This window comes from Natator depressus, chromosome 3 (genome assembly GCF_965152275.1).
Source record: "Natator depressus isolate rNatDep1 chromosome 3, rNatDep2.hap1, whole genome shotgun sequence".
Classification (NCBI taxonomy): domain Eukaryota; kingdom Metazoa; phylum Chordata; order Testudines; family Cheloniidae; genus Natator; species Natator depressus.
Window position 1 is genome coordinate 153,899,301 of NC_134236.1, and position 23,650 is coordinate 153,922,950.

General features: G+C 43.5%; 1 protein-coding gene across 1 annotated transcript in view; it reads right to left on the minus strand.

Moving 5' to 3' along the window:
- Positions 1–23,650, minus strand: part of LRFN2 (leucine rich repeat and fibronectin type III domain containing 2) — a 222,344-nt gene that overhangs the window by 65,837 nt on the left and 132,857 nt on the right. The gene's annotated exons all lie outside the window — the stretch shown is intronic.

Below are 23,650 nucleotides of genomic sequence, written 5' to 3' on the forward strand. Positions count from 1 at the left end.
TTTCCCTTCAGTTACATGATAATTAAAGTGTAATTGTCTAGCCAGTTCATCCCCTCCCATGGCTAAACCCACTGGAGGCAGCTCAGGGAGAGGAAGTCTCCTGGAAAACTCACTGCATGGAAATTCAGTTCAGCTTCACCATGCCATCTCACCAGGAGGTCACCCCCATGGAAAAAGCTGCAGAGCCCAGCGTAGCAGATCCCCAGGCATCTGTAGGACATCTGTGCTGCTCTGGCCCCTGGCAAACTTCCCATTACTCTGACTTCCTTGCAGTTCAGACCCTCTCAGGTTGGGATTGCCCACTGGGTCTGAATGGAATGATGCGCATCCTCCCTGACCTGCCCACTCCCCCTTGGCCAGCCAGTCTCCACCCCCTTCCCCGTGCAAATTCTAGACCCACAGAAAGGTCTTTGTGGGGACTTGAAGAAGGGCAGCGGTGCTGTGGAGGCAGATGAGTGCCCTTCCATGCAGGAAATGAGAGAACCGCATGGATAGATTCCACTCCACATGCAGAACTTGTTGGGGAAATCTGAGCCCTGGTAATTAACATGGTCAAAGGTTACAATGTAAGTAAAAACAGGATCTGAGACATCTGTGCCTTGAAATTTAAAGTGCTATTAGAGTATCTAAATTATACAGTAGCTAGAACTGTGATTTCTGTTCTAAAACACATGGACTCATTCCGACTTCCAGCGTAGATTTAATCTCTTTCTCTCATCTCCTGTCCCCTGCCCTCTTTTCCCATTCATATTCTAGAACCATCTTCCTTTCTATCCCTTCAGTCTGTTGATGTCAGTACGTGCTCCCCTGCATCTTCTGTTGTCCCTAACATCCTTCTTGTATCTCCCTGCCTCATCGCTTCCATCTGTTTCTCAAATCTCATGTGCAAACATATCTTGCCATCTTGATCTGCTAGGAGCATTAATTCAAAGAACAAACAAAACACTTAGAAATCGATTCAGAGGGCTAGATCGTGCCTGGAATCACATGCCTCTGCAGGGAAGTAAAAACACCCCCAGGTCCCTGCATGAGCTATCTGACTCTTGGGTCTGGGTGCACAGGATATATGCCTGCTAACTTTCCTCATTGCCCCCTCACCCCATAGGCAGGGAGGGATAAGGAATGAGCAGTCCTCCCTCTGCCCCAGAGACAAGGGGGAAGATGGGAGGGAACTGTTTCTATGAGAGGTGTCCATAAACTATGAAGTCACCCAGGGTTAACTTCTCGGGAGGTAAAGTTTACACACCTGTCCCCTGCTCAGGGCTATGCCTAAAAGCACAAGACAGCCCTAAATCACTAAGGAGAGGAGTTCACCTCCATTTGACCTTCATCACCTCTACTACATAACCTCACACCACTATTTGTGACCCTAGGGGCATGTAGCACCCCTTCCTGATCACACAGATGCCTCATGCTTTCAGTGCCCTTTAGTAGCATCCTTTGAAAAGGAAACCTTATAGAATAAGAAAGAAGACACTCATGCTATATTGGTTCCTTTTACAGACCCACGTTTCTAAGGTGGCTTCATCTGATTTAATGAGGAGACATCTCAGAGGTTTGCTTTTGGTAAGTGATTGAAATATTTATCACCACCCCTGCAGCTCATCATCTTTTATACTGAGTAACATCAAGCCCTGTGTTACATTGTCTGCTTTGAAGAAAGTAGTAAACAAGCTTTAACCACTGAGAGAAGGGTCCACTCTGAAACATTTACCTAGAATAATTCTGACCCTGCATATTTGTAGGTAGTAAATAAATCATCTGGGTCTAAAAATGGCTTGGAGAGATGTTACCACTGCATACACAGTGATTTCACACAGCACCCCACAAAGAGCTGTAGTGATTAGCATTGGGATGCCATTCACCCCTGAGAAACCATCTGACACCAGGAACACTTTTCAATAAATACAGCTAACTATCCATTTATATATACTTCATCCCACAGTTGAAAAGACCATTGTCCACCTATTATATCATAATGCAAAGAAGAGAGCCAGGTTGGTTAATAATCCTCTGGCACTGGAACCAAAGCCTGTCATATCGATGAATGTTTTCCAGTTCTTGCTCTGAGAAACAGCTCCTGCTTGCATTACAGTCAATGAGAATTAGGTCCCAGAGCCATTTGTTATTGCAGGGCTGCTTTCATCATTTGTATAACATTACTCAAATCCTGACCACTTGGGTGCTAGAGCACTGGGAGGTGTTGCCAAATTATTAACTGGGTTAAGAGTAACAGCCGTGTTAGTCTGTATTCGTAAAAAGAAAAAAGAAAAGGAGTACTTGTGGCACCTTAGAGACTAACCAGTTTATAGTAGCTCACGAAAGCTTATGCTCAAATAAATTGGTTAGTCTCTAAAGTGCCACAATTACTCCTTTTCTTATTGGGCTTTTTGAATCTTAATTATAATCATGCTGTGAGACCTTACTTTTGTATATCTCCCTACCAGCTGAAACAACAAACGAAAAGCAGATTAAAAACAATTTTGGGGAAAGATCAATACAGTTAATTACTAATAAGCCCTTCCCCAGCTTCTCTCTTCCCCCACATCTCCAATCCCCAAACATATATTTGGGAATATAAATGCACACTTAGGGTATGTCTACACTATGAAATTAGGTCGAATTTATAGAAGTCGGTTTTTTAGAAATCGGTTTTATATATTCGAGTGTGTGTGTCCCCACAGAAAATGCTCTAAGTGCATTAAGTGCATTAACTCGGTGGAGTGCTTCCACAGTACCGAAGCTAGCATCGACTTCCGGAGCGTTGCACTGTGGGTAGCTGTCCCACAGTTCCCGCAGTCTCCGCTGCCCATTAGAATTCTGGGTTGAGATCCCAATGCCTGATGGGGCTAAAACATTGTCGCGAGTGATTCTGGGTACATATCGTCAGGCCCCCGTTCCCTCCCTCCCTCCGTGAAAGCAAGGGCAGACAATTGTTTTGCGCCTTTTTTCCTGAGTTACCTGTGCAGACGCCATACCACGGCAAGCATGGAGCCCGCTCAGCTCACTGTCACCGTATGTCTCCTGGGTGCTGGCAGATGTGGTACTGCATTGCTACACAGCAGCAGCAACCCCTTGCCTTGTGGCAGCAGACGGTGCAATAGGACTGGTAGCCGTCATCGTCATGTCCGAGGTGCTCCTGGTCGCCTGTGTGAGGTCGATCAGGAGCGCCTGGGCAGACATGGGCGCAGGGACTAAATTTGGAGTGACTTGATCAAGTCATTCTCTTTAGTCCTGCAGTCAGTCCTATTGAACCATCTTATGGTGAGCAGGCAGGCGATACGGATTGCTAGCAGTCCTATTGCATCATCTTCTGCCGGGCAGCCATGAGGTGTGGATGGCATGCAGTCCTTCTGCACCGTCTGCTGCTAGCCAAAGATGTAAAAGATAGATGGAGTGGATCAAAACAAGAAATAGACCAGATTTGTTTTGTACTCATTTGCAAACCCCTCCCCGTCCCCCGTCTAGGGGACTCATTCCTCTAGGTCACACTGCAGTCACTCACAGAGAAGGTGCAGCGAGGTAAATCTAGCCATGTATCAATCAGAGGCCAGACTAACCTCCTTGTTCCAATAAGAACAATAACTTAGGTGCACCATTTCTTATTGGAACCCTCTGTGAAGTCCTGCCTGAAATACTCCTTGATGTAAAGCCACCCCCTTTGTTGATTTTAGCTCCCTGTAAGCCAACCCTGTAAGCCGTGTCATCAGTTGCCCCTCCCTGCGTCAGAGCAACGTCAAACAATCGTGCATCTGAGTTGAGAGTGCTGTCCAGAGCGGTCACAATGGAGCACTCTGGGATAGCTCCCGGAGGCCAATACCGTCGAACTGCATCCACAGTACCCCAAATTCGACCCGGCAAGGCCGATTTAAGCGCTAATCCACTTGTCAGGGGTGCAGTAAGGAAATAGATTTTAAGAGCCCTTTAAGTCGAAATAAAGGGCTTCATCGTGTGGACAGGTGCAGGTTTACATCGATTTAAAGCTGCTAAATTCGACCTAAAGTCCTAAAGTGTAGACCAGGGCTTAGGAGCAATGTCTCCTTTAAGTGTCCCAATCACCTACCTGCCTTTTTTCCTTTTTCTTTTTTGGATGCTGTTAAATATCATAGCAATTTTGGGAGATCGTCGACTGTGAGCATCGGAGTGAAAAGGGTTTGCAAAAACAGGGCAGGAACAGAACTTAATTACGGAAAACAGGCATCCATACACAGAGAGGAGGCTGTGAAACAGGAGCTTCTAAATGGCAATGCAAACCCCAATGGGGAAACCATCTGTGGAAGATTTGACAGCTCATCTGCTGTGTGTCTATGTGTTTGAGAGAGAGAGAGAGAGAACGCAAATGCTTTTACCAGCAGAAGGATCAATAGCATCTTTCGCAGGAGTGGCATATCATGGCAGCTGTCATTCTGACTGTAGTATACTATTTGGAAGTATTACTGTGCTAGTTATTTTCAGTAGAAAGTCCCAGCCATTGTGATATATCACCAGCACTGGTATTTTGGTACCATAGACCTCCTTGTGATGCTCTACCTTAGGGCCCATTTACATCATTTTTACTGAATGGTACCTTACCTGGACGAATAGTCTCAGACTTCAGTGAAGCTGCTTGTGTGAGAACAGTGAGTACTCATCAATGATAGTGCCAGATTGGGCTCTTAGTGATAAGCCGCTAAGCTGGAGCCCAGTGCATTGGCGTTCATTCAGTTGTGTGCTGGCTAATGGAGTTTAGACTGCTCTTGCAACAGCAAGGCCCAGCAATAAGCTTGTAGGGCTTCAGGACACATGCATTTGTTCCCTGCAGAGCCCTAGGAATCCATGGTATATGCAGGATTTTTTATCCAGGCTCTGTACGAGCCTAGAAAATTAGTCAGTTAAGGTATGGATGAGACTCCTCAAGGAGAGAACTTTGTGGGATTCCCAGTGCAGTTCCTTCCCCCACCCCCCCTTAGATTTTTTCCTGCAGGAGGAATGGAGACTTCCAGCCCATCGTTTGGATGAAAATTCAGAAGTATGAACAGTATGTATCCAAAGCTTATCCGAAAACCTCCCATCGTCTAGGCTCTCTCGTGATGCCCTTGGTACTTCCTGGTTTCAAGCGGAATGGATATAACAATGAGAACTGCCTTCTTCATGAGATATGGTGATTCCACTTCTGGTAGTAAATGGGCTTAGGTAAACGAAGAACCACCCAAATCAGGAGCAGCAGAAGGCCCCTAAAAGTGGGAGGGCCACAAGTGCTCAAACCATGGCCCTGCCCCGCCCCCCACGCCACCCTTTCTCCTTAAGACCCCACACTCCCTGCTCCTTTCGCCCCCGCTCGCTCGCCCTTGTGGCCAGTAAAAAGGGGAGGTATGGCCCCTTGGTCCCCGATTCTGGCGGCCCTGCCCCAAACTTTAAAACCTACATTGACCCTCCCACACTATATATAGATTTTGGGATTCCACTTCCAGTAACATTAGATTGATTGAATTTATGTTACTGGAAGTGGAATCCCAAAATCTAATCTAATCTATCTATCTATATATATATTGGAGGTGTCAGTTTAGGCTTTGGGCAAAATTTGGCCTGGTTCTTATTTTACTCAAGCCTGTTTGTTTATCCAAAAGGTGCAGACCCCAGATCTCCTATGACCCCCAGCTCTACTCACATCCAGCAGCAACCAGAAGGGGATATCTTCCTCAACTGATTTACATGTAATAGATATCTATCAGCCAGCCAAAGGGGCAGCCTCGACTGCAAGTCTGTAAATCTGGCAAAGTTCCTGTCTTAGTACAGGATGAAAAATAACCTCTTTAGTACGCTTACTAAATTCGGTATGAATTAATGTGAGCACAAGGCATAAACCCTGGTATTTTGTATTCAAAATCCCCTTATAAAGACAACTCTTCAGATGTGGCATCTCATTTTAGGACTGTCTCCAAGGCACTTGTTAATTCTATATGCATTGAGTCTTGCATAGAAATTCCAAAAACCTTTGCATACAGTGGTACCAGTTCATTACAAGGTAACTGTCTATTCATAGCTGTGACTGTTGTGTACATGTAAAAAGAGAGATGGAGGGAGAGCAAGTTCCAGTCTGCTACTTGCTAGTACTCTAGGACCCAAGGATTAAGGAGTCTGAGGGCAAGATTGGGCCTAGCTCTTTGCAGTGACAGGGCTAGAGGGAAAGGGAGGATGCAAGGAACCACCCCTTCACCCTCTTTCAGATCTGCTCGGCAGGTGTAATCTCTGTCTTTGTGATGTGGGGATGGGATTTTCAATATAGTTTGGTATTGGGTTAGCTGTGTGTGACCAAAAATACCCCTATATTCACACTCTATGTGCCATGGGCATAACCTTTGTACAAAATATGCCTTGTGAGGTATCATTTGAAAACTAACTAGCTGGTCAATAATATCATGATGAAATGTATGCAGCACCATTTAGTTATGAAGTCCCCCTATGTGATGTTATTAGCACATGTTCAAAAACATGCAGCCCTGCCTAGGAAAAAGTTGTTAAAACAGGTCTGCCTAAACAAAGGAATGTGTGTTTTCCTCAGTTTAAATGTAAGTTGTAAACAGGGTCCTCAGACAGCGAGAGGGGAAGAGAGGAGACAAGGGAAATCTGCATTTCAGAAAACAGAGGTGAGAAGAAAAACTCTTTCACTACCAGACACCATGCTGCCTTCTTTACTGTTTGAATGAACTTTAACTAGGGGTAACCCTCAGGAAAATGCATTTCAAAAGGTGACAACTGTAAAAGTGAGGGGGGAAAACACGCGGAGTTATGTGTTCCTGTCCATCTCTCTCTTTTCCACCTAAGACAACAAATAAAACAGCCTCTGGACTTTGGGAACAGATCCGGATCTGAAATGTGGTCAGCAATGTTACCGGGAATCTGTGGTAAGAATTTCACCGTGAACCAAGTCTAGTTTTTTAAAGTTTAGAAAGTGTTTTATCTTTATTTCTCTTGGAACCATTTCTGACTTTAAAGCCTTATACCTGTAAGCACCTAAAATCTCTCTTTGTAGTTAAATAAATTTGTTTTATTCTTTAATTTAAACTAATACAGTATTGTGAATTGTTTGAAAGTAACTCCATTTAAGGTAGCAGACTGTTGTATATTGATCCCTTTAGAGGAGCAACAGACCTAATAGATCTGGACTGTCCAAGACATGTTTTTTGGGGGGAAAATCTGGGACTGGGAGTGTGTTGGGGGAGTGTGCAGGTAGTAACCAAGGCTGCTGGAAGCCAGAGTGTGGCTGGTGTTTGCTGACAGGCTGGTAGGGTCAGAGTTGCTGGACCAAACCTGTGGCTATACACAGATGCTTAGGTGCGAACTGCATGCTGTTTGGCTGTTTTCAACGAGCCTAGAGTGGGAACTACAGCTGTGAAGCAAGGTGAGGCACCATAGGTTGCAGGACAGGAGTGACACAGCCCCTCACCAGTCTGGATTGCACTTTAGAACATCATACTCCGTTCCCATTGACTTCAATGGGAGCACAGTTAGGGCAATGCTAAACCCTTTAGAAAATTCCACCCCACAGTGCAAGGCCTGAGGAAATCTGGCACTGGCAGTGGTGAGAGGAACATCATATGATGCAGGATGGGTGGGACCTGTCAAAGGGTGCAGAGCAGTGGTTCTCAAACTTTTGTATTGGTGACCCCTTCCACACAGCAAACCTATGAGTGCAAATAAATAAAATTAATAAAATTAAAAACACTTTTTTATACTTAACACTATCACAAATGCTGGAGGCGAAGCAGGGTTTGTGGCTGGAGGCTGACTTCTCACAACCCCCCACCTCATAACTTTGCAAACCCCTGAGGGCTCATGACCCCCAGTTTGAGAACCCGTGGTGTAGAGGATGCTGCCACTTGCTAGATTCCCCCAGTGCTCATGGAGGCATTTGCTTGCTTCAGACACAATGGGCCAGATCCTCGGCTGCTTTACACCACTCTAGAATGGTTCATATATGGGCACACAAATCCTATTGCAAAATACTTCAAAATAATGAATAAATCCGAGAATTACACAAGCCGCTCCAGAATGCTTTGGGGGAAAAAGAAGGGGGGGGGGGAGAAGGGAAATCTGGCACGAGTTATTCATTATGTAATGACTGAGTGCCAGATGTCTGCAGCTTGTGTGGGTGCACAAGGGTGGGAAGGGAGCTGACAGGAGCCCCAGATACCTGTGCAGGAGCCAAACTCAGTCCTAACTATTGTGTTCAAAAAGCACAAGGACTTCTGGAGGCTTGCACTGCTGTTTGGGGAGGCCGGTGCCACTAAGAATGTGGTCATGGTTCTGTCCTCCCTCTGCACCGGACAGCACAGCTGGCCCCATCTGGTATGTGTGTGTTGGGGGAAGTGTGGTCTGTACCTCGTTAAAGCATGCAGCAGATACCACTCCGGCTTGTGCTCCTCTAGTCTCTTCACAGAAATGGTGTCTGAGTCAGGCACAATGCCTCTGAGAGCTCCCACTGCGGTGTGCGCAATTCCCCATCCCCCCGACCATAGGCCTATGTCTTAAAGGCACAATCTAGCCCCTATGTATACTAATAATTCTGTGTCCTAGGAAGCAGAGACTCTCAGAGGACATAGGGGTCATGGTAGATAACTGAGTTCCCAGTGCGATGTGGTAACTAAGAGAGTAAAAGCAATTTTTGGACCTATAAGTAGGAGTAAGAGTTGGTGTTACCTCCTTATACAGCATTACTGGGACTATAACCAGAATACTTTGTCCAGTTCTGGTGTCCGTACTTCAAACAAGATGTAGCTTTTCTCTAAACTCTTAACAAGAATGACATAAGAGTCTGGAAAACCTGCCTTACACTGAGTTGAAAGAAGCTCAATCTATTTAGTTTGTCAAAGAAAAGGTTAAGAGGGGACTTCAACATAGTCTATAAGTACCAACATAGAAAAAGTTTTCTGATAGTGCTCTTTAATCTAGCAGACAAAGGCATAAAAAGATACAAAAGTTGGAAGCTGAAGCCAGACAAGTTCAGTCTACCAATAAAGTGCGAATTTTTAACAAAGAGGGTAAATTAACCATTAGAACAATTTACCTCGAGACATGGAGGATTTTCCATCACTTGTAGTCAAGACTGGATGTTTTTTTCTAAAAGAGATGCTATAGCTCAAAACAGAAGTTATGTATTTGATGCTGATATTATGGAGTAAGGTTCTTTAGTCTGTATTGTACATGAGGTCAGACTAAATGATTATGATGGTCTCTTCTGGCTTTAAAATCTACTATTCTAATTAACTAGATTTCCAACAAAATACCCAACACTTAGGAAAATGAAGCCCTGTGTTTGTATAAGTTTAGTCCTCAGGTTTATTTACGACAGAATAATATATATACACACGTGCATTACACACACATACACCCCACCCACCCCTGTCTCTATGGATCTTGTATAGATATATGGACATTCTCCTACCATTGCTGAGGCCTCAGGCACCTCGGTCCTTCCTATGGCACATAATAGTTGAGACTCCTGTGGGCTGGAATACTTTGATCAAATTTTGGTTGTTGGGTTTAGTGCACAGGTGCTGGTGGCCTATGATATGCAGGAGGTCAAACTCCATGACCCAGTTGGCCCTTCTGGCCCTAAACTCTGTGACTATGCCGCTATGCCAAGAACATGACCACTTTTTCATGTGGGAGAGGAGGTCTTGTGATTAAGAACAAGAACTGGACACAAATCTTGGCTAGTTCCTGGCACTGCCACAGAATATGCATGTGACCATGGCAAGTCACTTAGGCCCCAATCCTGCAAATACTTAAACACATGCTTTACTTTAAGTTTGTCGGTAGTTTTACGGACTTCAAAGGGATGTCTCATGTACTTAACGTTAAGCATGTAAGCAAGCATTGGGGTCTTAATATTTATGTGGCTCAGTTCCCCAGATGTAAAATGGAGATAATAGTGCCTTTCTCCCACCCTTTGTCACCCTTGCTTATTTAGACTATAAGCTCATTGGGACAGGGGCCGTCTCTTACTGTGTTTATATGCAGCACAATGGAGCTTTGATTTTAGTTGGGTCTTCAACAAGCTAGTATAATACAAAACAACTAATAGCATTAATTGCATGAACTTCATTATTTCTCCAACCTCTGATTAATCTGCAAATCATGGAAAAAATATGTTCATGCACTTGTGGCAGTCACTGCTAGGCTCTGCCCTTACCAATGTGACTGATGTTTCCATAGTAACTGAAATGTGTCAAATAGAAATTTAAAAAAAGCAGGAAGGGTTTGGACACCTCACAAAAACCTATTAAAAGAAGAGAAATAAATAAGGTTAAACTGCCTGGTGGTGCATGGGGGTGACTGCAAAGTTTATAGTGTCACCTGCATGACTTGCTCATGAATAATGTAGCCACAGGATACTCGTGACAATAAAACTTTATAGCTGCCCACACTGCCATGAGACTCATTCATGCCATTTGCTTCATTCAAATTTTGTTCTCTTGTTCCCATCTTCCTGAAACTGTCCCACAGTGAACTACTTTAGTTACTACGGCCACAGCTGAAGACATTTGGGATTCTGCCTGAGTGCAGGCATCAGGACTGGAAGCATCTGGGGCTGCAATGATCAATCCGGGCAGAGTATAGGGAGGTGCACGCAGAATAATAAAGTTAGTTCATGAGGTGGTTTGAAATGTAGGACAGTTTCTGTGACAGTTATTATCAGGACCTAAAATGGGTTTACTGGCTATAGAACCGAGTCATTAAGTTCAGAACCAGGTATGAACTTTGGCAAAGTCTGGGTGTTTAGAGCAGGGGTTCTGGTTCAATCCAGCACAAAGATAAGGGTCAGCTGCCAAGTTCAGGGGTGTTCAGATCTGGGGAGCTTGGTTTGAGTCCGTAAGAACCCAACAAATTCTTAAGCATGGGTAACAGTAAGATTCTGCAAAAAGAAAAGGAGGACTTGTGGCACCTTAGAGACTAACCAATTTATTTGAGCATAAGCTTTCATGAGCTACCGCTCACTTCATCGGATTCTGGTCTCTCTCAGCCGAATACTTGACAGAGCTTTGTGTATGTTGTGAGTATTTCTATGAAGCTTTTATAGCACTTGCCTGCTCCATCCCTGTCCCTAGCTATGATCACTGGCTTTTATATGCTCTAAACTCACCCCATTTCTACCACCACCACCAAAACCAGTGCAATACATTCAAAAAGCTAATATCATCACGCGGTTAGTTGTAGGGATGGGTCAGATGTAATTCAGATACAGCTAGACAGTCCTAAAGCACTAGGCTATCAGCTTGGTGGAACATACATTATTTTACACACCACAACGTCCTCGTTGCCGCAGGGTTTCGGCGGGGGAAGCTGTGATCCGATAGTAGCTTTTCTACTGGAATGTAGGAGTGTAACACTGATAGTCTCTGGCAGGGGAGCTGCACAGTTTTAATGCAGACAAATGGTTTCAGCCTCCTGTGTCTCCCAGTCTATTAAGACATCACATTCTTTCCATCTACCACAGCACGTTCCATATACCTTAAAAGAACGAATCCATTTATTAATGGGCCGGCACAGTTAACTCTTTCCAGTGAGGCGCCTCGTCACATTTCAAATACGAATACAAACCAAGTGCACTTCACCTCTGAATGATGAAAGTGGACAACACTTGAAAAAACAGCCGCAATACTGACTCGCACTGCACAAGATACCGTTTGGTTCAGTTCAAACACCAGCACACTGGAAGCCTCCCTCATTTCTAGGGGGGGGGGTGTGTGTGGTGACAGGACAGTGCGGAGACAGGTAACATACAATTTAGTGGAGGATTTCAATAGCTCAAAGTTTTGTTTTGCTACGATTCGGAATGAAAACCAATTATTTCTAAATTCTCTATGAAAGGGATTGGAGCATTGGCTCCAGGGAAGCGAACATGGCTAGCTGCCCCAGAGCCCTCCAACGCCGAGGCAGTTCAGCAGGAGTGCTGCTGAGAAGCCATGCCGGTGAGCTGAGAGGAAACCTGCTTCGCAGACAGGTTCCATTGGACCTCTGTCTGGTTTCCATGGGAATAGAATCAAAATTGAACCATCACCATGAAAAATTTTGATTTCTGACAAATCAGCTAGGGCTGTCAAGTGATTAAAAATTAATAATGATTAATGGCATGATTTTAAAAAATGATTAATAATAGAATGCCATTTATTTAAACATTTTTTGATGTTTTCCACATTTTCAAATATATTGATTTCAGGTTCAACACAGAATACAAAGTGCACAGTGCTCACTTTAGATTTATTTTTTATTATAAATATTTGCACTGTAAAAATAAAAGAAATTATATTTTTCAATTCATCTAATACAAGTACTGTAATGCAATCTCTTTATCATGAAAGTTGAACTTACAAATGTAATATTATGCACAAAAAATAACAGCATTCAAAAATAAAACAATGTCAAACTTTAGAGCCTACAAGTCCACTCAGTCCTACTTCTTGTTCAGCCAATCTCTTAGACAAACAAGTTTGTTTACATTTGCAGGAGATAACGCTGCCTGCTTCTTGTTTACAATGTCACCTGAAAATGAGAACAGGCATTCACATGGCTCTGTTGTACTCAGCGTTGCAAGCGTTATGTGCCGGATGCGCTAAAGATTCATATGTCCCTTTGTGGTTCAACCACCATTCCAGAGGACATGCGTCCACGCTGATGATGGGTTCTGCTCGATAACGATCCAAAGCAGTGCAGAACAACACATGTTCATTTTCAGCCTCTGAGTCAGATGTCACCAGCAGAAGGTTGATATTTTTTTTTGGTAGTTCACGTTCTGCAGTTTCTGTATCAGAGTGTTGCTCTTTTAAGACTTCTGAAAGCAAGCTCCACACCTCATCCCTCTCAGATTTCGGAAGGCACTTCAGATTCTTAAAACTTGGGTTGAGTGCTGTCGCTATCTTTAGAAATCTCACATTGGTACCTTCTTCACGTTTTGTCAAAATCTGCAGTGAAAATGTTCTTAAAATGAACCACATGCTGGGTCATCATCCGAGAGTGCTGTAACTGAAATGTATGGCAGAATGCAGGTAAAACAGAACAGGAGACATACAATTCTCCCCCAAGGAGTTCAGTCACAAATTTAATTAACACATTATTTTTTAATGGTGTCATCAGCATGGAAGCATGTCCTCTGGAATGATGGCTGAAGCGTGAAGGGGCATACGAATGTGCAGAACATCTGGAATATAAATACCTTGCAATGCCGGCTACAAAAGTGCCATGGGAACACCTGTTCTCTTTTTCAGGTGACATTGTAAACAAGAAGCAGGCAGCGTTATCTCCTGCAAATGTAAACAAACTTGTTTGTCTAAGCGATTGGCTGAACAAGAAGTAGGACTGAGTGGAATTGTAAGCTCTAAAATTTTACATTGTTTTGTTTTCGGGTGCAGTTATGTAATAAAAAAAATCTACATTTATAAATTGCACTTTCACAACAAAGAGATTGCACTACAGTACTTCTTTGAGGTGAATTGCAAAATACTATTTCTTTTATCATTTTTACAGGGCAAATATTTGTAATAAAAATAATATAAAGTGAGCAGTGTACACTTTATATTCTGTGTTGCAACTGAAATCAATATATTTGAAAATGTAGAAAAATATCAAAAATTTGTAATAAATTTCAATAGGTATTCTATTGTTTAACAGTGTGATTAATCAATTAATTTTTTAAATTATGATTAATTTTTTCAAGTTAATCGCATGAGTTAACTGCGATTAATCAACAGCCCTAAAATCAGCAAATTCCAACCACAACAAAAAAATGTTTCTTTGGAATTTTTTTCAACCACCTTTTATACACTAAAGTTTAGGCTGAACTTTTCAAAGCCACTTAGCGCATCTGGATGCTCAATTCATGTTAATGGATATTAGGCATCCAAATCCCTTAGGGCGTTGAAAGCATCTGCCCTGAAGAGTAGCAAGGCTCTCTGTGTCCAAAGGCTTACCTTTGTTTGTGCATATGTGTATTTGCATAGTGAGAATGAGTGGCGGGATTGAATTGTTGCACTGTTTATTTACATTCAGACAAATGTCATGTTGCCCTTGGGTTTCCCTTTTAAATATATTAACTGCCAAGGAAGTTTGTTAATGTTGCAGTTAAGGTTGCCCAGTGCAGCTTCATGCCCTTCCTGAGTGTTGAAAGTGGCTAAACTTAAAACTTCTGAAAAACAGGTAATACGAAGTTAAGGTAATGCCAACTGCAGCTGCTCCATTCAGCTCAAAAGGTGTTCTTTCCCATCCAAGGGCATTAGCACTTGTGGACCTGCACTACGTACTGAGCATGCCCATTCTCAGCTCCTCCCCCTAGTCTCAGCACTGTGTGCTTAATGCATGCACGGAGCATGCCCACTCAGTCCCCCACCACAGTCTCATCAGTTTGTGCCTCGGCCACGCACCAAGTATGTCCAGCACAGATGTATGACCCCAAGTTTAGACTCTACCCCCAAACCCAAGGAGGCACAGCAAATTTCATGGCATTCTGAGTGTCCATGTGACTTTCAGAACATTTCGAAAAATCGGCTATAAGCCACTGCTTATGCATCCGATGAAGTGAGCTGTAGCTCACGAAAGCTTATGCTCAAATAAATTTGTTAGTCTGTAAAGTGCCACAAGTCCTCCTTTTCTTTTTGCCTCACTATAATTAATATTCACACCCTGTATTCTCTTCAATGATACCCCTTAGAACTTGGACTTTGACTCCAGGAAACACAGAGGACAGAACAAAAGAAATACGAGCTTAAAATTGTATTCAGCACCTTGCCTCTCTCTCTAATGCTGCAAAAGATGGAAAAACTATGCTAGAATGATATTTACCTTCAAAGTCAAAGGTAGCCTCAACCATCTCTCTCCCCAAGTTGTAAGGTTTAGTGTTTAAATCATGGATGTTATTTATAGCTATGAAGTTAATTCAGCCCCAGGGCATGATTAAGCCACGTATATTGCGTCAATCAGCTGTTCACCCAACAGAGGGTATTTTAAAAAAAACAAAACCATAACTGGTTTCCCTCTGAATGACAGGACCCCTTCCCCATATAGCTTTAAAAGTCAACTCATTCAGTCCTATGTATACAGAGACTACAGTGCTAAGCACACTGCCAAAAATGTGGGTGAAAACCAAAAACGTCCTTAGAATTTATGGGGCCCTACGCAGTATTAGTAAACTGGTGCCCCTATGCCCAACAGCAGCCTGGGCTCACATGTGTATTTTAAGGGTGGTCTTCTGAATGATTTATTTAAAAACCTGTATGTCTGAAGATCCAAGCATTTAAGGCTAAAGATGAAGACTTAGATCGTGCATCTAAAAATCTATGCAAGGCTTTTTATGATTTTATAATCTTCAGAACCACACTAATGAAATGTTTTTAAAGCAAATTTTAAACTAAGGTCCTGTAGACTCACATATTCTGAGTAAATAATTACAGTAATGCACAACTGTTTTTGTCAGTAAATTCAGAAACAATACCTGGGGGCTGGCAAATGTCTGTTAAATGGCTTCAATGTTGTGCTAATAGGTCTGGCAGGCTTTTTCACTTTTAAGTACTAGATCCCCTCAGGAGGAAGACTCACCAGGCTGCAGCAGCCAGCTGTAGTGGGAGCCTGCAGGAAGGGTCAGAAGAGGGATAGGAAGAGGCAGGTGGGTGGACACAAAGACCCAGGGGTGCCCCAAATTTTCGGGTGCCCTATGCAGCTCTGTATGCTGCATATGCCTAGGGACGGCCCTAGTGAAAACCTAGCTAGCAAGTTGGACCTCACAGGTGACACCTAGATATGGAAATGATAGGCACGCTAAGGCCCTGATAATCAGAAACAGACTGTTTCAAGAGGTGTGATTTTGCAGATAACTGTATTCACGTTATTTCACCTTCCATGAGCAGAGAGCACAAGCCTTAGCACTTAGGCCTCCAGTTACCTGACTTGAGGGTGCAAAGAGATGGTTAGCTGTCCAGTGAGAGTAATGTTTGTGGCTGAAATTACATACAAGGACAGCAATCTGTGGGCATGCAGAGAGCCAGCAAAGAAAGAGGCCATTTCTAAAAATCTGGGTCCATACATACATTTGTTAGGGGGGAGAAAGAAAGAGAAATTCAGAGTTTAAGACAAGAAGGGACCACCAAATCATCCAGTCTGACTGCCCATAAATCACAGGCCATCAACACCACCCCCACATTAAACCACTGAAATTAGAGCAAAGTATTTAAGTCCTCAGTAGGCTAACCTATTATATGCCACAGGCAGATGAATGATAGGCAGCAGCTCTAGATCCTTGCATATACATCAGGTCCACCAATTACAAGACACTTGTTCATGATACCAGGGAACTGACCACATCAAGAAAAGGAGTGCTAGTGGCACCTTAGAGACTAACCAATTTATTTGAGCATAAGCTTTCGATCAGTCTTCATTGTGGTTGCCTTTGCTAAACTGATTGGACAGCATAGACATGGTTGCAGTAGCAGCCCCAGAGTAGGGCTGCTGATAGTCTCTGGCCTGGGGACAGAGGATTCCATTCCCCCAGCTAATGCAGAGAATCCCTCAGCAAGGCCTATTCATTCAAGCATATTGTAGGGGTAGGGTTGCCAGTCCTGCAGGATTGTCCTGAAGTCTCCAGGAATGAAAGATTACTCTTTAATTAAAGATTGTGTCATCTGATGAAACGTCCAGGAATACATCCAACCAAAATTGACAATCCTATATAGGAGCCCGGATTTGACAAGCACAGAGATCCTCCAGTGAAAGAAGTACAAAGCATCACTTTCAATAGCGTCAACTGCAAATGAGTTGATTTTGTCCCCAGACCATTTGCAGGTAAATTCTCTTTGTTACTCTCACTGCTTAGATCTCACCTGTCCTATTCATTTAATGCCCCTAGCATATGTTGTTGGCACCTGTGTTTATTATTTCGTATGTATTACTGTGCATCCACTATATCTTCATCAGATTTATATCTGAGGTCTCACGAGTCAGCTCGTCTGAGCCCCTTTTTTACTATAATTTATCCATTTCATTTATTTATTTGGTTCTTTATAGCTATCTTGGATCTTGCTTCACCAGCACAGTAGAAAAGTGGCCACTGTGGCCCTTATTCACTTACACAGATAAATAAATAGCAAAGGCATCAAACGATCCCTCAGAAACATCCCCCACAGGGTGACGTGGTTACTCATCAGCCAGACCTTTTTTCCTCCCTTGTAGCCAATTCAGAGCCTGCTCTCATCATTTGAGCCCTAATTCCCTGTTGTTCTGAGCAGGAACAGCAACTCCACAGGTGGCCCTTTATCATAGGCTTGCACTAATTCATGTAAATGGCTCTATGTACTGCGATTTCCAAGCCACTTCAAAGAAGGAGAAGATTATTAAGGTTGGGGTCCTTTCTGATATCTGTGTTTGCTATTTTTTCTTAACCCATGGCTAACCCCTGTGGGGAACGCCAACAGAGTTTCTCAAAGGCTGTATTTGTTCTTTTCCACAAACGGCATTACAGTTTTTCTTTGCTAATGTATAAAAAAAGTTTTAAATAGGCACTGTAAGAAAAATAAACCATACGTTAGAGGAGTTTTCTTACTTTCTATAGCTTCGTTTTATCCATAGCTCTCAAAGAACCTTAGAAAGACAGGTCACTATTATTATCCCCATTCTAGTGATGGGAAAAACAAGCCACAGGGAGGTTAAGGGCAACATTTTCAGAAGTAGTTGCCTTAGGTTTTTGAATACTAAACGTGAGACACTTAAGTGTCTCACCATGAGCACCCAAGAACCGAGGCACCAAAAATTAGCAGACATGTCTAGAAGTGTGTCCTAAATAATTACTTGTTCAAGGTCACACAATATATCAGTGGGAGAGCTGAGAATAGAACACAAGTCTCCTGACTCTCAGCCCTGTACCCCATCAGTGGACCAAAGGCTTCTCAAGTCTTTGTTCATCCTGAAAAAACCCTTTAAATACTCACAATCTTTTCACCACTAATGCAGTTTATATATTTATGTATTTGCCTTTCACTCAGTTTAGATGAAGAAACTAGACTGGTGAATATCATCTTTTGTTTATAGTCAGTTCCACTTTCTGATTCTTAGGTACTACCCTAATAACAAGACTCCCCTGGCTTTCTAGAGGAACTCTCATCTCCTATATTTCAAACACCTGAATAACTTATTCTTAAAGCTGATGACCATCTCACATATGTTTATGCTATTGCATTTTACACAGTGATGTGGCATCACATCGGAAGGGGAAATGAGAAGTTCTGAATAATACCACCACCTAGCTGTTATCTAGTGCTTTTCATCCATAGATCTCTAAGCACTTTACAAAAAAGAGGCAAGTATAATTATCCCCATTTTACAAGTGAGGAAAGAGAGGCACAGATTGCTTAAAAGGCTTGCCCAAGGTCTCCCAGTAAGCCAGTGGCAGAGCTGGGAAAAGAACCCAGCTGTCCTGAGTCCTAATCTAGTGCCCTCTCCACTAGTCTGCCATTGTCTTGACAATGAACCTTGGGCAAGGCGTACTTACCTCTCTGTCTCATTTGCCCCATTGCCTCTCCGCTAAGATGGGGATAAATATACTTACTCACCTCCATTAAATACAGCTTTATAAAGTACTTGGAGATTTTGTACATAAGGTGCTGTACACTGTAAGTGCAAAGTAAATCATCATTATATAGAAAGGAGGATTAAGTACAGTTGATGGATTCTGGAGCCTTACATCTGTTAAGTCATCAGTTCAAAATCAATGCAAGGTTGGTGTGAACAAAAGAGGCATGGTCCTCTGATGGCTATTACAGGGCTTAGGTAACATGAATTGCCGGTTTTCAGTCTAGCTGCTGTGTCGATAGGTCCATGCATCACAGAAGCTACCATCCTAATTGCAGTGTTGCCAACTCCCGTGATTTTATCTCAACTCTCATGATATTTTGGTGTTTTTCTTAAAGCCCCATCTCCTAGAGTCATACGAATATGTGAGAATCTCAGCTTACATTTTAAAAAAGGTAAGTTTCTACCCCTCTTGGTTGCAGAGAAAAGATTGAAACATGACCCAAGTGCACCTTGAACGCTCAGAAACCTGACTGCAAATAAAAAAAAGATTAAATTAGATTATACAAAAACCTCACAATGTTTAAGCCAGTCTCACGATTTTTGAATGCTCAGCATTGGCAGTACTGGAACTGGTACTAACAAGCCCCCTTGCTGGCCCATTTGAGTTGCCACTACCCTCTCCCAGCAGAGTGCCTCCAGGTGAAGCTAGAGGAACATCAGCAGCAGGGGGCAGGATGAGGGACGCTTGCGCTGCTATTACTAACGCTGCACTACATACTTCACTCCCCAGAGCTCTCAACATGGCACTTTCTATTGGCACAAAACTGGGGGGAACCACACCCCTCCCTCTCAAAAAAGGAAGAGAAAACATGTGCTAAAATAAAACACACAAAATCAACATATTCCAAATATGAATTTGACTTCACTTCGCAGTTCTTGCCCACCAGCCACAGGATGACAGTCTGATCATTTAAGACTGGCCTGCCACTGTACACCGCATTTAAATTTATATTACAAACAACAGGCTCCATTACCCAGGGATTTTCTTGCTGCATTCCTAATATCGTCTTTCTGCATGTTTTATCGTTCCTCATTTCCCCACATGCTGTTTGCTTTCTAGTGCGTGCAAACACATCCCGCTATTTGTTTCAACCCTTCTCCGATTCCGTGTACCTCCAGCTAAGTAGCCTGGTTTATACCTCTGTATATGCATCAGTCCCTGCTTCCCAGCTCTGGAGCTGCTTTCTGATTGCCTCTTACTGCCTTCCTCCGCCTCCCTTTTTGCATCTCACCACCAGCACCCTCAATCGTTTGATCACTGATATCTTTGAAGCGTGCCATCAAACTTAAGCCCAATTTCATTATGTTTTTAGACAACTGGCCTCTGTCGTCCCAATTTATGAGAGATATTTCCTTAATTGATCCAGGGCCACATCCACATGCTGCCTGTTCCTAACAAGACACTGGACAAAACAGGCAGTCGTGTATTATCTGTCCAAGCTGCTTCCCACATATCAGTGGTTAATTGTATTTATTTATTCACTTGTTTCAGTGTATAAAATGCACCCAAGCTGATCCCTGGATTTATGTACAAAAAACAAAAAATGAAGACAAGCTAAATGAACAATCTCAATTCAGAAGAGCTGCCCAATTTACAACAACTCCCATTCCACCACTCGAGTGTGGCCTCAAAGAATAGATTGCATCAGAGAATAAATTGCAAGGTGGCCTGAAGATCAATACACTTGTGCTCTGTCAGACCAATTAGAGAAATAAATGCCAGAGCTGTGGGACCCTCCCACACTTAATATCTCCTGGCATCATCTCACAATCTGGGAACTTTCAGTGACACTGCCCTGGCTGCTCTTATCTGTTTGGATGAAGCATAGAGAGATGGTCTCTAAGGTAACCAGGATCCAAACCATCTAGAACGTTTATGGATCAAAGTGAGCACCTTCTATTGAACCTAGACCCAAACTGGAGGCCAGTGCAGTGTATGAAACACTGGTTTAATACGCTGCATGAGAGAAACTCCTGTAAGTAAGTGCGCAGCTGCATTCTGCGCTCGTGGAAGTTGCTGAGTGTCCTTCAAGGGGAGTCCTACTTGGAGCAATCCAAGGTAGCAGACATCTCATCTGCATATGAGAGCCCCCCGGAAATCTGAGGTGTGAACCACAGCTCAGATAGGAAAGGCTAAAGCCTTCCAGGCAAGCAGTGGTGGAAAAAGTGCACTTGGTGACCAGTGGATTCTATGGTGTCTAAGAGCAGCCAAAGATCCAACAGGATGCAGATTAGAGCAGTGTGTCATCAGCATATTGGTGACACTGTATCACTTATATCCTTTGGTCTCACAGCAGCCTCACGTGTACAATGAACATGAAAAATTCCTGTAGTGCTCCACATAAGAGCCCTTGGGATCTCTGACAGAAGAGAGCAACTCCATCTTCCCCTGCTAGGATCTGCAGATGCATCAACAACGTACTATGGTCTGCTATATCCAAGGCAGATGTGTCCTTCCTGATATGTTTGGATCTGACATTTACCTTTGTCTGCTGCCAGATGACACCATCCAACAAGATCAGCACAACTTCTGTGCCCCACCCAGATTTAAGGGGGACAAGAGAATCTAAGGATTCCAGATAAAGCCAGAGCTGCACTGTCACAACCTCAATAGCCTTTCTCCAAGGTGGAAGGCTAGAAACAGGATGTCTAGTGGCATGACTGCCAGCATAAGGGGATGGTTTCGTAGACCTCATAATCACTACTATGAGAGATGCTGGCACCCAGAGAAATGTTGTCAATCTCCACCAATAACTGACCCAACAACTGTCTGATATATGTTACCATCCATGATGATGTGAGGTTTTGATTTGGGTCTACTTCTAGTTAAGTACAGGAAACCGACATCCCTCTAAACTTACACACACAGTTCAAAAGCCATGGCAGATTTTTTGTTTCTTAAATAGGAGAAGGATAACTTTCAGACAAGGAAAGAGATGGGAGGAATCAAATCATACATAAGAAATAGAAAACAACTCTTGGATTACCTACTGTCCTCCTGGCTCCTATATTCTCCCATGCTTTCTTCCATCTATTTGTAAATGACTCGATGTGAAGAAAGAATAGCAAATATTGCAGGTGACCAGCTTGGCTTAACAGTGAAATCTTTAGTGAGCTTAAACTCAAAAAGGAAGCTTACAAGAAGTGGAAATTTGGACCAATGACTGGGGAAGGGTATAAAAATATTGCTAGAGTATGCAGGGGTGTAATCAGGTAGGCCAAGGCACAATTGGAGTTGCAGCTAGCAAGGAATATGAAGGGTAACAAGAGTTTCTACCGGTATGTTAGCAACAAGGTGGTGGTCAGGGAAAGTGTGGAACCCTTACTGAATGGGGAAGGCAACATAGTGACAGATGATGTGGAAAAAGCTGAAGTACTCAATGCTTTTTTTGCCTCACTCTTCACAGACAAGGTCAGCTCCCAGACTGCTGCAACACAGTATGAGAAGGAGGTAAGCAGCTCTCCGTGGTGAAAGAACAGGTTAAGGACTATTAGAAAAGCTGGACATGCACAAGTCCATGGGTCCAGATCTAATGCATCCAAGGGTGCTGAGGGAGCTGGCTGATGTGATTGCAGAGCCATTGGCCATCATCTTTGAAAATTCGTGGCAATCAGGGGAGGTCCCAGGCGATTGGAAAAAGGCAAATGTAGTGCCCATATTTAAAAAAAGGGAAGAAAGAGAATGCCGGGAACTACAGACCGGTCAGCCTCACTTCAGTCCCTGGCAAAATCATGGAGGAATCATGGATTCCTCAAGGAATCCATTTTGAAGCACTTGGAGGAGAGGAAGGTGATCAGGAATAGTCAACATGGATTCCCCAAGGGCAAGTCATGCCTGACCAACCTGATTGCCTTCTATGATGAGATAACTGGCTCTGTGGGTATGGGGAAAGTGGTGGATATGATATCTTGACTTTAGCAAAGCTTTTGATATGGTTTCCCACAGTATTCTTGCCAACAAGTTAAAAAAAGTATGGATTGGATGAATGGACTATAAGGTGGATAGAACACTGGCTAGATCGTCGGGCTCAACAGATAATGATCAACGGCTTGATGTCTAGTTGGCAGTCGGTATCAAGCGGAGTGCCCCAAGGGTCGGTCCTGGGGCCAGTTTTGTTCAGCATCTCTATTAATGATCTGGATGAATTGCACCCTCAGCAAGTTCGCAAATGACACTAAGCTGTGGGGAGAGGTAGATAAGATGGAGGCTAGGGACAGGGTCCAGAGTGACCTAGACAAATTGGAGGATTGGGCCAAAACAAATCTGGTGAAGTTCCACAAGGACAAGTGCAGAGTCCTGCACTTAGGAAGGAAGAATCCCATGCACCGTTACAGGCTGGGGACCAACTTGCTAAGCAGCATTTCTGCAGAAAAGGACCTGGGGATTACAGTGGATGAGAAGCTGGATATGAGTCAACTGCATATTGGGCTGTATTAGTAGGAGCATTGTGAGCAGACCGAGGGAAGTGATTATTCCCCTCTATTCGGCACTGGTGAGGCCACACCTGGAGTACTGCATTCAGCTTTGGTCCCCTCACTACAGAAGGGATGTGCACAAATTCGAGAGAATCCAGCGGAGGGCAACGAAAATGGTTAGGGGGGTGGGGCACATGACTTATGAGGAGAGGCTGAGGGAACTGGGGTTATTTAGTCTGCAGAAGAGAAGAGCAAGGGGGGATTTGATAGCAGCCTTCAACCACCTGAAGGGGTTTCCAAAGAGGATGGAGCTAGGCTGTTCTCAGTGGTGGCAGATGACAGAACAAGGAGTAAAGGTCTCAAGTTGCAGGGGGGGAGGTCTAGGTTGGATATTAGGAAACACTATTTCAGTAGAGGGTGGTGAAGCACTGGAATGGGTTACCTAGGGAGGTGGTGAAATCTCCATCCTTAGAGGTTTTTAAGGGCCGGTTTGATAAAGTCCTGGCTGGGATGATTTAGTTGGTGTTGGTCCTGCTTTGAGCAGGGGGTTGGACTAGATGACTTCCCGAGGTCTCTTCCAACCCTAATCTTCTATGATTCTATGACCCATGCAACGGGGCTCCCATATCTTCTCTTAGGG